Source organism: Anabrus simplex, chromosome 3 (assembly GCF_040414725.1).
Source record: "Anabrus simplex isolate iqAnaSimp1 chromosome 3, ASM4041472v1, whole genome shotgun sequence".
In the NCBI taxonomy this organism is placed as follows: domain Eukaryota; kingdom Metazoa; phylum Arthropoda; class Insecta; order Orthoptera; family Tettigoniidae; genus Anabrus; species Anabrus simplex.
Window position 1 is genome coordinate 468826801 of NC_090267.1, and position 17967 is coordinate 468844767.

Sequence of the window (17967 nt, forward strand, 5' to 3'; positions counted from 1 at the left end):
GGTCGGGTCAGGGGGTTTTAATTGTAAATGATTAATATCCCTGGCCTGGAGACTGCGTGTTTGTGTCGTCCTTAACGTTCCTCACATTCAGCACTCAACACTTCCGCAATTCCAATTACATGCAGGTTCATATATTGTGCAAGTAGGGGCAAAAGAACTCTATAGGTCGACGCCCCGAACAAATAGCATTTTAACATAAACGATTAAAAAAGTAACCTACTCTGATAATTACAGTATTAAGAGGTAAAGGTGGTTTTTAACCGAAAAGTATTTTATACTACAGTAGTTAGGAATATTTTGTAGCTGCGTTATATCGGGTATACCAATCCTTCTTCACCTCGTTCTTGCCATATTTCTATCCATCTCCAAACTGCCTTAAGACTGCATGGTATTGCTTGTGCTATTGCTTGGGGAACCATGTGAGCCTCCTACATGCCAATAATACGGCCTCGATTCACCTGTGATAGGATAGGAGCCATCTTATTAGAATGTTACAGTATAACGCCGGAATACACAGACTGTGTGTTCAGCACTACCTGTTCACTCCCTTCCCCTCCTTCTCAGTACTGTAATGGCCTTCAACACTATCCCTTTACTCTCTCCCCACCTTTTCAGTACTGGAGTGGCCTTCAACACTATCCCTTTACTCTCTCCCCTCCTTTTCAGTACTGGAGTGGCCTTCAACACTATCCCTTTACTCTATCCCCTCCTTTTCAGTACTGGAGTGGCCTTCAACACTATCCCTTTACTCTCTCCCCTCCTTTTCAGTACTGGAGTGGCCTTCAACACTATCCCTTTACTCTCTCCCCTCCTTTTCAGTACTGGAGTGGCCTTCAACACTATCCCTTTACTCTATCCCCTCCTTTTCAGTACTGGAGTGGCCTTCAACACTATCCCTTTACTCTATCCCCTCCTTTTCAGTACTGGAGTGGCCTTCAACACTATCCCTTTACTCTCTCCCCTCCTTTTCAGTACTGGAGTGGCCTTCAACACTATCCCTTTACTCTATTCCCTCCTTTTCAGTACTGGAGTGGCCTTCAACACTATCCCTTTACTCTCTCCCCTCCTTTTCAGTACTGGAGTGGCCTTCAACACTATCCCTTTACTCTCTCCCCACCTTTTCAGTACTGGAGTGGCCTTCAACACTATCCCTTTACTCTCTCCCCGCCTTTTCAGTACTGGAGTGGCCTTCAACACTATCCCTTTACTCTCTCCCCTCCTTTTCAGTACTGGAGTGGCCTTCAACACTATCCCTTTACTCTCTCCCCTCCTTTTCAGTACTGGAGTGGCCTTCAACACTATCCCTTTACTCTATCCCCTCCTTTTCAGTACTGGAGTGGCCTTCAACACTATCCCTTTACTCTATCCCCTCCTTTTCAGTACTGGAGTGGCCTTCAACACTATCCCTTTACTCTCTCCCCTCCTTTTCAGTACTGGAGTGGCCTTCAACACTATCCCTTTACTCTCTCCCCTCTTTTTCAGTACTGGAGTGGGGCAGTGGTGATTGTTTATGTCGGGACACCATTAATGTGCATGCGTATACAAGATGACTGAGAACCGACTTGAGCCCTCGTGCACGGCGGGCAAGGTTTGACACACGTGATCCATATTATTTCAAGCGTTTCTTCACGACGAACATCAACCACATTTATTAACTGTTCTGTCTCAGTGCACAGTGAACTACTACTACTAAAATGTTTTCATCCCCCCCCCCCTGAAGGGGAAGGTGGGCTCCGTAGACGTGACGCCGTCTCTCAGGCCGGGAGGTTTGTTACGGTGAAGGAGATGCTCGGAGAAGTTGAGGGGTGTGGCGGCCGTGGCCTATACTAGGAACTGTCCCGGCATTCGCCTTAGTGCAGGAGAATTGAAAACCACGGAAAACCATTCTCAAGACAGCCGACGGTTGGGGCCAGCCGTGAGGTCCAGCCTTGTATTGTCTCTCGAATGCAAGGGCGCAGAGCCACGGTAGAGCCGTTGCCGTTCAAAGGGAAGAGCTGTTGGACCACGGACCAGCCGTGACCACTTATGGGCCGAGACCCACTCTGCATGTACCGACGCGCAGTGAAGAATGAGTGCAGTACACAAGGCTTGTCTCTTTGATTAATTACGTGGAGTGACAAGATGAAGAATATAAGTGATGTGAAGCTAATGAGCTAACTGATGTTTTGTTTACTGTGTAGACACTAATGATGGCTAATGGACTAGTAAACGGATGCCTTACTTCTCAAACACTTCAGTATGAATTATTTCTAGAAACTGTTTTGTACGCCTAATAAATTTAATGTAGTACGCACAGGATCATCAGTACAAGGATCTCCGACCTAGAAATGTCGGATTCATTCCGTGAATGTTTTAATAACCAATAAGAGAACTGTTTGGGTTAGAGCAGACAAAATTCATTGAAACTTGTAGCAATAATCAATGATCATACATTTAATAATAATAATCGTTTCCGAATTTGGCCAACTATGTTATTTATTATTATTATTATTATTATTATTATTATTATTTGTATTATTTCTTTACGTCGTACCGATACAGATAGGTCTTATGGTGACGATGGGAAAGTAGAGGTCTAGGACTGGGAAGGAAGTGGCCGTGGCCTTAATTAAGGTACAGCCCCAGCATTTGCCTGCTGGGAAAATGGGAAACCACGGAAAACGATCTTCAGGGCTGCCAACAGTGGGGTTCAAACCCCCTATCTCCCGTACGCAAGTTCACAGCTACGTGCCCCTAACCGCTCGGTCAATTGGCCCGGTGGGCCAATGATGGGCCCCATAAGACTTAGGGCTTCTTCGCCTTTCTTCTCTTTTCTTCCTTCACTTCCTATCTTTCTTTCCTCTCCTGAAATGATCCATTTGGATTTCCTTTTTAATGTTAAAACATTTCTTAGCGGACAAAGTAGGGGTCCCCATACTACAAAAACGTAAAATTAAGCAATATCCTCAATTGTGCCAAAATTTGAAGGGGTGAAAGTCCCGAAAACGTTTCAAATTGTGGGTCTTGGATAGCTCTATCAAACTAAAAAAAAATTCGAAAGCCACATCCGGAAAATAGCATAACATCGTTTGTTCTTTACTCGTTTTTTTTTCAAGATTCAAATACCAGCCAAATGAACATAATCCTTTCTGGAATGTGTTCTTTGGTTCAATACCCTCAGGTTTTTTTGAGTTTTGAAAAATATCCACACCGAATGTAGTTATAGGGGCTTAAGTGGAACAACATATTAGCGCTCTTAGTGGGGCTTAAGTGGAACAACATATTAGCGCTCTTGGTGGGGCTTAAGTGGAACAACATATTAGCGCTCTTAGTGGGGCTTTAGTGGAACAACATATTATCGCTCGTAGTGGGGCTTAAGTGGAACAACATATCAGCGCTCGTAGTGGTGCTTAAGTGGAACAACATATTAGCGATCTTGGTGGTGCTTAAGTGGAACAACATATTAGCGCTCGTAGTGGGGCTTAAGTGGAACAACATATCAGCGCTCGTAGTGGTGCTTAAGTGGAACAACATATTAGCGATCTTAGTGGTGCTTAAGTGGAACAACATATTAGCGCTCGTAGTGGGGCTTAAGTTGAACAACTTATTAGCGCTCGTAGTGGTGCTTAAGTGGAACAACATATTAGCGCTCTTAGTGGGGCTTAAGTGGAACAACATATCAGCGCTCGTAGTGGTGCTTAAGTGGAACAACATATTAGCGATCTTAGTGGTGCTTAAGTGGAACAACTTATTAGCGCTCGTAGTGGTGCTTAAGTTTAACAACATATTAGCGCTCGTAGTGGTGCTTAAGTGGAACAACATATTAGCGCTCTTAGTGGGGCTTAAGTGGAACAACATATTAGCGCTCGTAGTGGGGCTTAAGTGGAACAACATATTAGCGCTCGTAGTGGTGCTTAAGTGGAACAATGCGTTGACTAACATTAGCGCTCCTAGTGTTAGAAATAGGCTACTGCTAATCTAATCGACCGGGTAACGTTGAATAAGGAAAGGATTGTAATTTTTCGTAATAAGTAAAGAATATATTCTCATAATTTATTACATTTTATTTACCTAAAATTCGTAGCTCATATCCCTAGGATGTTTCCAACATTGAGTTGCTTGCCTGAAGGGCTAGAACTGTGTTTTTTGTTTCTACCATTCTCTTCCCAGAACTTCTTCATTCTTTCCTTTCTTATCTTTGGAAATGATCTGTTTGGGTCTTCTTTTGTTTTTGTTTTGTAGTTCCTCTTCAAATGATTTTAGACTGTTGAATTTTATTCTCGACTCTCTTCTATTGTAATCACCTCTAGTGTAATACTAACTTCTTCCGCACCCCGTTGATCCCTTCTGCTCACTTGGAGGTGGCCTGAAATCCCAGGACGTGTCTGAAGGGATTTTGTCGAATTGGTCCGATGGTCATAGGAATTTGGAGATCAACCAATTAGTGGGGTCGAACTCGTCCGACGTAAAGGAAATGGCGTATGGCCGGGAGTGTCCGAGGGCAAGTTCGGCTCGCCAAATGCAGGTCTTTTGATTCGACTCCCTTAGGCGACCTGTGCGTAGTGATGAGGATGATATGATGATGAAGATGACACATACACCCAGCCCCCGTGCCAGCGAAATTAACCAATCATGGTTAAAATTCCCGACCCTGCCTGGAATCGAACCCGGGACCCCTGTGACCAAAGGCCAGTGCGCTAACCATTTAGCCATGGAGCCTGGCGGTTCGATGGTAAAATATCACAAACACGGATGGGAGATGCCTTATCGTCCGCTCACATATTATAGGCTACCAGCTGTCCCATTAAAGTGACACAGGAGGCCGATGACCTTAAATGTTCGGCCCTTTTAAATAACAAGCATCATCATCATCATCATCATCATCAAAATGACACAGGAAAATCTAGTTACCATATGTAGCGATCTTTCGGCCTTGTCAAACAAACTACATATATATTATAGTGGCCTTTCGGCTTTATCAAATAACGTATTATACTTGTTCACTTTTAAAAACTTTATTTACAGTTTCAGGTCATTCTTTCTCCAGAGTGATAAGTGATTCTTGTTAATTTTTTAAAATATACTGCAACCTCGGTATTCTTCCCATGGGTCGGCTCATCTATAGAATTTCTAATAACATTTCGAAGTACTGAAGCCTTTCCTTGCACTTGCTGTAGAGTGTAAGTTAGTTCTCGGTTTTTCTCAACTCTGGATGGCAATCTACACATTAGTGTGTACGTTCTGTATGGCTTCAATGAAAACTTATATGTTGGGATGCGAGTGATTAAAACGTTTTCTGAATATTGCGTGAAAAGTTTCGCAGGCATTTGTGGTGCGCTCGGATGATGCCCACATCTCTGGAGAAAACGTAGAACTGTTGTCAATATAATATTCTATTAAACAGTCGACAAACCCATCAACTATGGGAGATAAGGGTTGAGTTGGCTTATCCTCACGACTCAACATACTTAGCCCAAAACCCAGTGTAACCCATCGGACCAGTTCAACTGCAACCTTTCGTTCTGGAACAAAAATATCGTTGGAATGTTTTGACCGTCGGACCATTTCGATACTACCCATGTGAAGATCCGTTTGGTCAGTCGTTTGTCATCCATTCTTAATAGGTGTCCGTATAATTTCAGCCTTTTTTTTTCCGAATTGCATCCCAAAGTATTTGTAGAACTCCTCACTTTTCATTTTCTTACAAGTCCCATCAGTAGTGTCCTGAGGTCCCAGCAGTTACCACAGAACCTTCCTTTCCTTCTACTCGAGTTCTTGCAGCTCACCCTTGTTTCTTTTACATTTTAATTAAGACATTCTGAAGAGTACAATCCTTCCACTTTTATTACCGAATTATATTGTCAGATTTTGGCCTTCTAAGATATTGCCCGGTTATTGTACCTGTTCTGTGATAGCTTGTAAGCCACATCTAATTTCCTGGCTCATGTCTATTTTGCCTCTTTATCCAGTCAGTTGGGTCCATTCTCTCGGGTATCTGAACTTCTCTGTTCCCATAATCTTCCCATGTTTTATCACCGTATACCTCCCACTTAACTGAACTGTTAATGAGATACATTTTCTAAAAATTACCTGGGAGGCTTAGCTCAGTGATTATGACAGAAAAATGCATATACACTATAGAAGTGTACCAATAATAAAATTACACGAAACACATTATGCGAAAACACAACACAAACAGAATTTCACGCTGTATAAAATCTATTTAACTAAATAATCCAGTATATTAATATTTCAAAATAATTAGGGTTTCAAAAGCTCTATGTTGTTTATACGAATCAAAAGCTAAAATATTTAGTATGCAAGCTTGGTCATCTCTATATATAAAATAAGAGTTTTGTCTGTACATTGCTAAGAATTTAAAAAGAATGCTACTACTGAATCGGTCGTGTCCGCTGTAAGAAGGAAATGCACTTTTTAATTTTTCGTCATGTCTATCTGTCTGTCTGTCTGTCTGTATGTATGTATGTACGGACGGGCATTGCGACAAAATAACTCAAGAGAATATAATAAAAATCGGTATGTAAAGTCGGGAAATGAAGTACTACAATCTAGGCTATAAATAATTTTATTGACACTAAGTGAAATGGTAGTTTAGGGGAAGGCACAAAATTTCATTCTCAAATATTTATGTTATTAGTGGTCCTGTCGATTAATACTACATAACTAAAATTATACAGAATAATTTTTTATCATTAATGTCTTATACATTTTTACAGTGCCGGCTTTGATAACAAAGATATTCCGGAATGTCGATTTTAGTTGCTAAGTCCATATCAACGCCGAACCATGAGAAATTGGATGAACAGAAGTTAATTAAAATCGGTATGTAGAGTCAGGGGTCCACCTCTGTGGTGTAGTGGTTAGTGTGATTATTAGCCACCCGCAGAGGCCCGGGTTCGATTCCCGGATCTGTCATGAAATTTGAAAAGTTGTACAAGGGCTGGAAAGGTGTCCACTCAGCCTCGGGAGGTGAAATGAGTAGAGGTGGGTTCGATTCCCAACTCAGCCATCCTGGAAGTGGTTTTCCGTGGTTTCCTTCTTCTCCTCCAGGCAAATGCCGGGATGGTACCTAATTTAAGGCTACGGTCGCTTCCTTCCCACTTCCTTGTCTATGCCTTTCAATCTTCCCATCCTCCCACAAGGCTCCTATTCAGCATATCAGGTGAGGCCTCCTGAACGACGTACTGGTCATTCCCCTCAGATGTATCTTCCGACCGAATGTCTCACGCTCCAGGACACTGACCTTGAGGTGGTAGAGGTGAGATCCCTGGCTTAGTCCGAGGGAAAACCCAACCCTGGAGGGTAAAGAGATTAAGAAAGAATGTAGAGTCAGGGAATGAGGAACTACAATCCAGGCTATAAATAATTTTATTCACTCTGGATGAAATGGTAGTTTAGGGTAAGGTGTTTAAAATGTAATTCTAAATGCCTATCTTATTGGTTTTGTCGAAAATTATTACACAACAAAAGGGGTAGAGAATACATTTTCCGATCATTTATGTCTCATACAGTTTTACCTTACCGACTATAATAATAGAGTTATGAATTTAGGCTTTTGTTGCATTGTCCATATCAACGCCGAACCATGAGAAATTGGGTGAACAGAATTTAATGAGAATCGGTATATAAAGTCTGGAAATAAGGTACTACAGTTTATGATAAAATAATTTTATTCACGCTGGATAAAATGGTAGTTTAGGGTGTCTAAAATGAATGTTTTTAAATACCGATGTTATTAATCCTATCGAAAAGTATTACATAACAAAATTTATAGAGACTACGAGTTCCCAACATTTATGTCTTATTCAGTTTTACAATACCGATTACTATAATATAATTCATGAGTTTAGATTTTTGTTGCTTTATCCATATCAACGCCGAACATTGCTAACATGTAAATATTGTTTAATCACGTTAACTGGCGACTGTTTTTGTGACGACTGCCTTAGAGATGTAGAACCGGTCCACATCGACAAGGAAAACTGTGAAGATGACAGAAAATGAGAAAAAAAGCCCAAAAGAACGATCGCTTAAACAATAATACAAGAGGGATTCATGAAAGATAGAAGTACTTCCTTTATTTTAGATGCCCTAATATCACATAGTCAGAAGAAAAACTAAATGTGAAGGCCTATCATATCGAAAGATCATAAAACTAATCAGCAATAACATTACATTAACCCTTGTTATGATGTGATTTTGTCTTTTCTGGTACCTCTCATCTCCGATAGATGGGATTACTGCTGCGTCCCGAGTGAAACAGCCTGCCTGAATATTGGCAGAAAGCAGCTGGGGAGTTAAATAACTTTGCACATGTCAACGACGGTACAACAAAGAAAATTGAAAATATGATTGTTGAAATGAGAAAAAGTCTTGAAGGAACGTAATTAATGGAAGAAGAAGAGCTCCCTTTTTATTGGATGCCCTAAAAACACAGTCAAAGGAAAAGTAGATATGAAGGCTTACAATGTCGGAATACGATACTTGACCTTCTTTTATATCGGAAGGAAGAGATCGAATTAAGATCAGTAATAATACAAAACAATATGTCCAGTATTCGGGAGATAGTAGGTTCGAACCCCACTGTCGGCAGCCCTGAAAATGGTTTTCCGTGGTTTCCCATTTTCACACCAGGCAAATGCTGGGGCTGTACCTTAATTAAGGCCACGGCCACTTTCTTCCCACTCCTAGCCCTTCCATATCCCATCGTCGCCATAAGACCTATCTGTGTCGGTGCGACGTAAAGCAACTAGCAAGGACAAGGAACAGAGTACGTCACAACAAGCTCCTGACAGGGAGAGTTATGTCTTCCTATGTGCCTCAGAATCTGGGGAGTATAATGAGCGGTGGACAAAAATAAAACCAATATAAAAGCAAAAGCAAAGTCACCTCCGTACAGGCCATGAAGGCCCTTGGAGGAGTGGAAGGTAAAGGCTTCCACCATTGTTAACCTCGGCACGTGATGGGTTAGAGTGGTTAGCTCTACGCCCGGACGCCTTTGCCCCCAGTAATTAATCTGGTACTCATTTTTGGTGTAGGCTGAGTGAACCTCAGGGCCATATGCACCTCCGGAAGTGGAAATCTCGTTTCTTAAATTTTACGACTTCCTGACAGGGATTCGAACCCACGTCCTTCCGGGCGAACCGAGCACGCCTTTACTGCCTCGGCCAGGCAGCCCCTATTCAATATAAAAGACTGGACTAAAAATAATTCTCTTAAAGTCAATCCATTCAAATCGCAAGCAATTATAATAGGATCCAAGAATAACCATACTAAACTGAAAAGTGTTAAAATTCCTCCATTCCTATTCCACGCAATACCAATACAAATAAACGAAACTGTAAAGAACCTATGGCTCATTTTTGATAAGTACTTAAACTGGAGAAGCCTCCGTGGCTCAGGTGGTAGCGCGCTGGTCTCTCACCACTGGGTTTCGTGGTTCAAATCCCGGTCACTTCATGTGAGATTTGTATTGGACAAATTGGAGGCGGGACAGGATTTTCTCCGGGTACTCCGGTTTTCTCTGTCATCTTTCATTCCATCAACACTCTCCAGTATCATTTCATTTCTTCTATCAGTCACTAATCATTGCCCCAAAGGAGTGCGACAGGCACAATCCCTATCATCGCCGAAAGATAGGGGCTTCATTAATTCCATCCCTGACCCGGTCAGTGACTGGAAAACAGGTTGTAGGTTTTCATTAAAACTGGAGGGAGCACACAGCGAAAATTTGCCCACGAGTATTCCTTTCTTTGCACTCCCTTAAACGTTTACGGGATGTTCTTCCACTAAATAAGAGAAGGTTACTTGTTCAAAGCTTAATTTTACCTTATTCGATTTTGCTGATGTAATATACAACAACCTAAACACCACGCTTAACGCTAATTTGGCACAGAGAAGAAATCTTCACTCTGTTTTGCTTGTCCGCAACGTCCTCCGTATAGACGCACCAAGTTATCTGAGAACGGATCTTCAATTCTTGTCACCCCCCCCCCCCCCACACCTCTTCTCTGCTGAGCTTCCCAATTTACTGCACGATCGGTTACGGCAACTCATTCATACCTGCAACCATAAGCTCCTGGAATTCCCCTCCGGCTCTAATTAGAGACATACATAGTAGAAATGTATTTTTTAAAATGTGTTATCAATGGCACATAGACTTAAGAAATTAGTATTTGATGATTTTTATAGTAACTCTCAGAAGTTTACATTTTCTTTGTAACTATTATTTAAGTTTAATTTCAAAATTAATTATATGTAATTAGGAATCTTAATATTCTGTAGGTTGTACAATGTAGCGCATATGAGATGGTCTGGCATAACCGCAGGCTTCATAGCCTGAGCCACGCCATATAAAATAAGTCAATAAATAAATTAACAATAAAATTCTAAGAAATTATCCGTCAACCATGTTTTCTATAGCTAGTTTGAATATATATGTGCGTGCTATTGTACTTCAGGAACTCTCTCCACTTGACCAGCACTGCTACAGATACTCACATGCAAGTTGTGAACAGGTATGCAGTCCGTTAGATTGGTAGGCCAAGGCCCTTCGAGGTACAGCGCCAAGGAGTTTGGCTTGGTTTTGGTTTGATTTTACCAGTTATTCGAGGCCGCAATTCTTTCTTAACATGGTTCAGGTGTTTTTTCCGAAGAACGTTTCGCTTCTCTTATCACAGATTATTCATAGACACGAGCATTCTTGATGCCTTCCGTTTTTTTCTTAATTAGAATTGGAACTACTAGGCGTAAATCCTATATTCCAAATATTTGGCTCCACGAACCGTACATGACAATGATAATATTGCAACTCTGTTCACTAAAACACTGACGCTGCTTGCAGAAACATACCAACACAACGGAAGTTGGGTAATGGCGGTCCACATACGCCAACGTTCACTTTGAAAACAGCCACTTATTGGTGGTGACCCATCTCCAGACTGATTAACTATGGTCACATCTGGAAGGTTTTGAAGGTAATATTAACCCGTTTCCAAATGGAAATTTTAAGCTGATATTCCAGGAGTATGAAACCACCATAATTTCAAGTTATGAAAAATGGAGATGTCCCCACTTCAAAATTAACAATTCAGTTATAATAAGTATTGCAAAGTTTTAAATGTAAACTTGTTGTGGTCACAGATATAAGGCAATAATATTGGGCAGATGTGAGAGCAATACAACGTTAAACATGGTGTAATTGTTGCCCACATTGTTGTAGATACAAACAACATTTACGTAAATCGTAATGAGTAGAGCCCGAATTGTTATGCGTTAATAGGTTAGAATGCAAATTTACTGAAGCGAGTAGCAAGTATAGTCTACCTTAACAACGACTATGATATTGGGTTTGCATATGCATTAGGGGTATGGTCCATCAGAATCCCTATGATTTATGTTACTCTTGATACACTATCGAAGAGCGGGTGGCCGATACTCCCTGATAACCAAATCAGTTGCAATCTAACCTGTTACTGTATAAAAATCCGGGCTCTAGTAATGAGGATTGTCTGAAGAGAGACTATCCTTTGAAGTAATTTAAAAAAAAATTTGAAAAAAGTTTGTGATATATATTGTCCTTTATAAACTTACGTTATGGAATTAAGGGAAGAAATTGAAATGTTGATGGATTTTTATGAAATTTAAGAAAAAATCATAAACTCTCCGAAAATGAAAGAAATAATCTAACTTTAAAAAGTTGATGTAAAAACTTTCATTTCAATTTTGCTTCCTAAAATGACGTGGCTCTACACAGACACCATTTAGAAAGCCATTTATGAAATCTCTTTAGAACAGAAGTGAAGGTGTAAAAAAACTGTATTAAAACAAATCGAATTATATTTGAAAGTGTGTGAGATTTTGAGCGGAATAACAATAAAAGTTTTCTTTCTCTCAGTAATGCTGTTTCTCTCCTTTTCTTTCCTTTCTCTTCTGATGAGATTCCGCTGTGACGTTTATAGCGCTAGTGTCGTTAACAATCTCCGTTATCGCGCGTTTCTTGTTTTAGCTCACTGAGTTATATTCTTCACCCTCTTGGTCCCCTCGCCGACCTTAGCGCGTGAAGATTTGTCTCAAGTGTAGACCCTAAGGACCTCCCCGCTCAGTGCGAGAGATAAAAATAAAGAATCTGAGAAGGATAGAAGGAGAGAGAAGAGTGTGGAATAAATTGAGAGGGAGAATGAAAACAAAAATAAAACACATACGCAAAAAAAAGAAAAAGACGAAAGCAATAGCAGAGTGAAAAAGGTAATCTATCGATAACTTGGGCCAATGCCGGATCTCAGCTAACCGCCTTCCAAACTCTCCCTCCTCACCCGGAACTGGTTTCAAAAATAAATCCTGATACCACCACGGAAATGAGAGAAATGTGAGTGGAGGAATATCCCCTAAAGTGTTTCTATCTTGACTTCATCTTCTTGAGCTCGGTATTCTATTATATACACTCAAACCAAGGCTCCCAGAAAACAAATGTTGAGAAGAGTTACGTTTTCCTGTGTGAACTTATTTCCCCTGCCACTATGGCCACTAAACGAGTTGGCTACACCAGCCTTGAAAATAAGCAATGGTTATTTAGAGGTGCACAGAAAAATTCTACAAGCCCCCTTTTCTTACTTAAGTGGTTACTGATTAAATTCTGGCCGCCGTGATTTATGGACAATCCAGTCTTGAATGCATTCTCTTGGGTCAACAGTGGTAACAGATGATTCATTCATACTAATATTCATTAAAATGTTTATTGATTCAAATGTTAGCATTATTCTGTGGGTGGGTTTTGTTCGATTCATACAAATGAAACCACGTTCACATGAAGCTGTAGACACTGGAAATTTTGCAAACAAAAAACAACACACTAACAATCTTGAAACGATAAAGCTGACTTATAATTTTTTTACAGTGTTTCAAAACTCAAGTCTTTGCACACTCTTTTTTTTTAATCAAACCATACATCAAGCAAATGATCTTCATTGAATTTTGTAAGGCAATCTCTCTGAAAATGTTCTGCCAATTGCAGTATTTCTTTGTTTCCAGCTTCAGATAAATGCCCACGATCTGCCCACGTTGTTGTGTCAAAATCCTCCATGGCTGACGAAACAAGAGATGTATTAGTAAGTCTTCTTTTCATACAGGATTATAATGCCAATTTTTACGATCTGATTTTAAAATTTCCTCCCCTCTCTCCGAATTCTGAAGAGCTTCTCCGCTGAATTTTGTCTTAAATTGAAATTTCTTTGAACCTAGAGTACCACACTCAATGTGAAGCGGTCAAACAGTCACGTTAGAGATTAAGACGTTTTACTAATCTGTATGACAGCAAGAATTTTAACAGTCGTTTAATTTTCGTCCATTTAATTTGTTCGAATTTGAAATATTTTCAATATGTGTAAATACAGACGGCTAAATTATAAATAATGTTTCTACAGTCCTCCTTCAACTGGAAACTCACCTTGCCGAATGTAAAACCTTCAGTATAATTTCCAAAGTAACAGCAGCTGATATAATATCATTTTTGACGATTATTGGTAAATTTTTAATTCCCCGAAATATATACATTGGAACAAGCATCTAAAACTATTAGCTGAAGATTTTTAATTTCGTGTGGCTATTTCTAGCGGGTGTAGCCCTTGTAAGGCAGACCCTCCGATGAGGGTGGGCGGCATCTGCCATGTGTAGGTAACTGCGTGTTGTTGTGGTGGAGGATATTGTTATGTATGGTGTGTGAGTTGCAGGGATGTTAGGGACAGCACAAACGCTCAACCCCCGAGCCATTGGAATTAACAATGAAGGTTAAAATCCCAGACCTGGCCAGGAATCGAACCCGGGACCCTCTGAGCCGAAGGCCAGTACGCTGACCATTCAGCCAACGAGTCGGACATTAGCTGAAGCATATGAGCTATACCGTGAATTTTGATTAAACGCTGCACCTTATATTTAAATCTTTCTCCGAGCCCACCTTTTATTCCAAGGATACTTGTAGCGCCGTCAGTTCACAATACTATATACCAACCTTTAATCTTTCAATGGCAGATTACTTATTTTTGGAAACGTTCACAATAGCATCGTGATATTCTACTCTAGCTTAACTAACAAGATGTTCTAAGCAAAGACAATATTCAAATTGCATTGTCCTTTAAATATCTGATATAAACAACAGAGGATGTATTAGAACAGTCTGTTGAACTACCAGATGAAATGAAATGTCGTATGGCTTTTAGTGCCGGGATATCCCAAGACGGGTTCGGCTCGCCAGGTGCATGTCTTTCTATTTGAATCCCGTAGGCGACCTGCACGTCATGATGGGGATGGAATGATGATGAAGACAACACATATGCCCAGCCCCCGTGCCATTGGAATTAACCAATTAAGGTTAAAATCCCCGACCCGGCCGGGAATAGAACCTGGGACCCTCTGAACCGAAGGCCAGTACGCTGACCGTTCAGCCAACGAGTCGGGCCACTACCAGATAATAGGTCAAACATGGGTGTTTTAAAATAATTCTAACAACATTTTTGCTGAATATTTCCAACATTCTGTTCAGAACACCTATTTTCCTGAGCAGTTCAATTTGATCACATAATTCTTGCAGTGGTTTGGCATGGGAGGCTGTGAATTATGCCGTGTAATAGTAACCTGTCATTTCTTTTAATAATTATGGAGAATCCTGAAGTATAGCATTTGATAATGAAGCAGTAGCAGGTGTTTTTATTCATCTATGCTTTAAGACAAAACTCATGCTTATGACTACAATCATGCTGCTTTGTAGTCTCTAACTTACATTTTCATCCCACTTCCGGATCATGCCTTGATACAGGGTTCCGTATATTAGGAATTTAGGCATACGGAGTTATTGTTTGGGTCATCAGTCCATAGACTGGTTTGATGCAATTTTCCATGCCACCCTATCCTGTGCACACCTCTTTATTTCTACGCAACTAATATTTCATACTTCTACCCCAATCTGTTTGTCATATTCATACCTTGATCTACCCCTACATTTCCTGCAGCTTACTTTTCCCTTAAAACCAACTGGGGCCGATGACCTTCGATGTTAGGCCCTTTAAACAACAAGAATCATCAGCATAAACCAAGTGAACAAGTCTTGGGTGTCGTAAGATGTGTCTTATCTATTCCTTCTTCTATCCCTTCTTTCTTCAAATTTAGCCAAATCAATCTCCTCCCACCAATTCGATTCATTATCTCTTTATTAATGATTCGATCTATCCATCTCACCTACAGCATTCTTCTGTAACACAACATTTCAAAATATTTCATTCTACTTCTTTCTGAGCCAGTTATCGTCCATGTTTCACTTCCATACAATGCCACGCTCCAGACAAAGGCTCTAAAAACATCTTTCTAATCCCTATATCAATGTTCGAAGTGAGTAAATTTCTTTTCTTAATAAAGGCCCTCTTTGCTTGTGTTAAGTCTGAATTTTATGTCTTCGTTACTTCTGCCATCGTTACCGTTAATTATTTTACTACCAAATCGGCAATGATCATCTACTTACTTTAGGACTTCATTTCTTGATCTAATATTATTCCTGTATCAACTGACTTCGTTCGTCTGCACTCCATTACTTGTGTTTCGGACTTATTTATCTTCTTCTTGTACTCCTTCCACACCATTAATCAATTTCTCCGGATCTTATGCACACTCAGATAAAATGAATATATCATCAGCAAATTTCAGGCTTTTGACGGAATGCGATTCCTTTTCAACATTCCTCTTTGGCATACATAGTATAAAAGAAACACTGTGTACATTGAAACCAAGCCAATCGGAATTATCGAAGATAGTCCCTTGCACCTGTCTAAACCTGAAATTCTTATTACTTTTTGTTTGGCCTACCTAATTATCTCCATTTATTTATTTTTAGAATCAGCGGTTCCGGTATGATTTCGATCTGCTCATTCACGGTTTGTGTACTTGGTTTTGTGGAAATACTAACACCAGGATCGTAGGCCCAGTACAGCAATATGGCGAAACCAGAGAAGTCACAATTCAGAGCTCTACTCTCAGATGGAGAGGTTCTCTCACAGTGCCAGGAAATGTAGGATAGCCTTTTCAAGGTAATGTTGAAAGATTGTCTCTCAACGGACTGACCAAACACTCGGCCACCTTCTGGCGAAACAAGGAATTCCGTACCACTTAGCTGACTGAGGCTGAGGAGGACACAAAATAACCGGGGCTGACAGGCTTGCAAAAAGGAAAAGTTGTGAGACAGATCCTGAATAATTTCCGTGGTTTTGGGGTAAAACATCCGAAGAAGAAAGGTATCTCCTGGTCAGAGGAAAAAGAAAGAAGCTACGCCGGGAGAGGATGCGACAATGCTGGACCAAGATCAAAGCTCAGCAGTTGAACAAGCGTAGCGTCAAATAGATGCATTCCATCGAAGCAGAAGAGGAAGAAAGCTTTACAAAATTAAAAGATCGACATCAGTCAGGTTGTAAAGAAATATGGCAGGTAGTGAGGCCTTTGACAACCAGACAGAAGTAGATGTTTCATGCCATGGGAGTGATGATGCCAAGAGAGGATCTTGATTAATCGCGGCACCATATTCCTAAGACTTTCCCCGAGTACACCTTTTATTCCAAGCATACTTGCAGCTCCACCAGTTCCCAGTGCTATATGCCAACCTTTAGTTTTTCAATGGCAGATAACTTTTTCGGAAGCGTTCAGAATATCATTATGATATCCGACTCTAATTTAATTAACAAGAGGTTCTAAGCATAGATCACATCACGCGGCTTGATCACATCAGGAATGAAGCCACCTGGGCCACTTTAAAAGTAGTTCGGATAGAGCACAGGATGCTAGACACAAGTCTCCGCTGGTATGGTCGCGTGGCCGGAGCTGAGCCAACATCCACTGCGCAGCAAGCTCTCGCACTTAACTCTAATGGACGAAGACCAAGAGGAAGATCAACAAAACACAGAATGGACTTTGCACGTGAGGTTACGACTTGACGGTGCCATTGACTGGACGGAGGCCCGAGGTAGAATTATTGCGGACCCGCACCTTCATGGAGAAACACCAAGGTAGGAGAAGAAGAAGAAGATTGTAGCTATTGATCAGAATCTTCGCAATGACTTAAGCGTGACATTAATAATATAGAACCTATGTCACTGATGGGTGAATTTTGTAGATAAGGTGACGAAATGACGGAGGTAATTTACCTTGAAATCATTTTTATGACGTAAATTATAACCATGCTGGAGGGTCAGGCATTTCCAATTCACGCTGAAATATACCACTTACGTTACACTGGTTCACTAATTAGGTCTAAATCACAGTAAATAAACATTGAACGTACTGTATATTTGTGCAATAATAGGTTTATAAACGTGTTATATTTAAATTTATTGGAAATATATTGGATTTTCCAATTTCTCAAGAAATGTTCCGGGTAGATCTGAGTCCAAATAAGAATTACTTCTTAACGTTCCACTGGGTTAAAGGACTTGGACGAACCGACAATCGAACCAGAGGCTAAAATTAGGAGGATCATGCGCTATTTTTATTTCTCAGGATTATGATGAAAAGAAACAGACAAATCCAGAAAATATGAACGCATTAGATGGGGAAGAAATGTTATTTTCCGAGCTTATCACTCAAAAACAAATGTTTCAGAACCATTTTGGCTCGTGATACACTGCATCTCCTTACAGAATATTGCGGCACATCTTGCCTTCTTTAGAACAATTTTAATTGCTATGGACCAGTTCCGACATGTAATGATCCCCAGCGGAAAGTACTATTCATACACCGTTGGAACGCCCGACAAAAATGCCGATCACAAGTGTTTCATTGTTTTCAACAATGTAGCTGAGTGAATAGCGTTTCTTAGCACTGAATAACATCAAAATAAGAAGCAGAGAAAAGTTCGTTCTTTAGATTCAAAATGTCTGTGATTGTTCCCTGTACTGAACAATTGTGCAAAAGTAAACAACACAGCATTTTCCACTG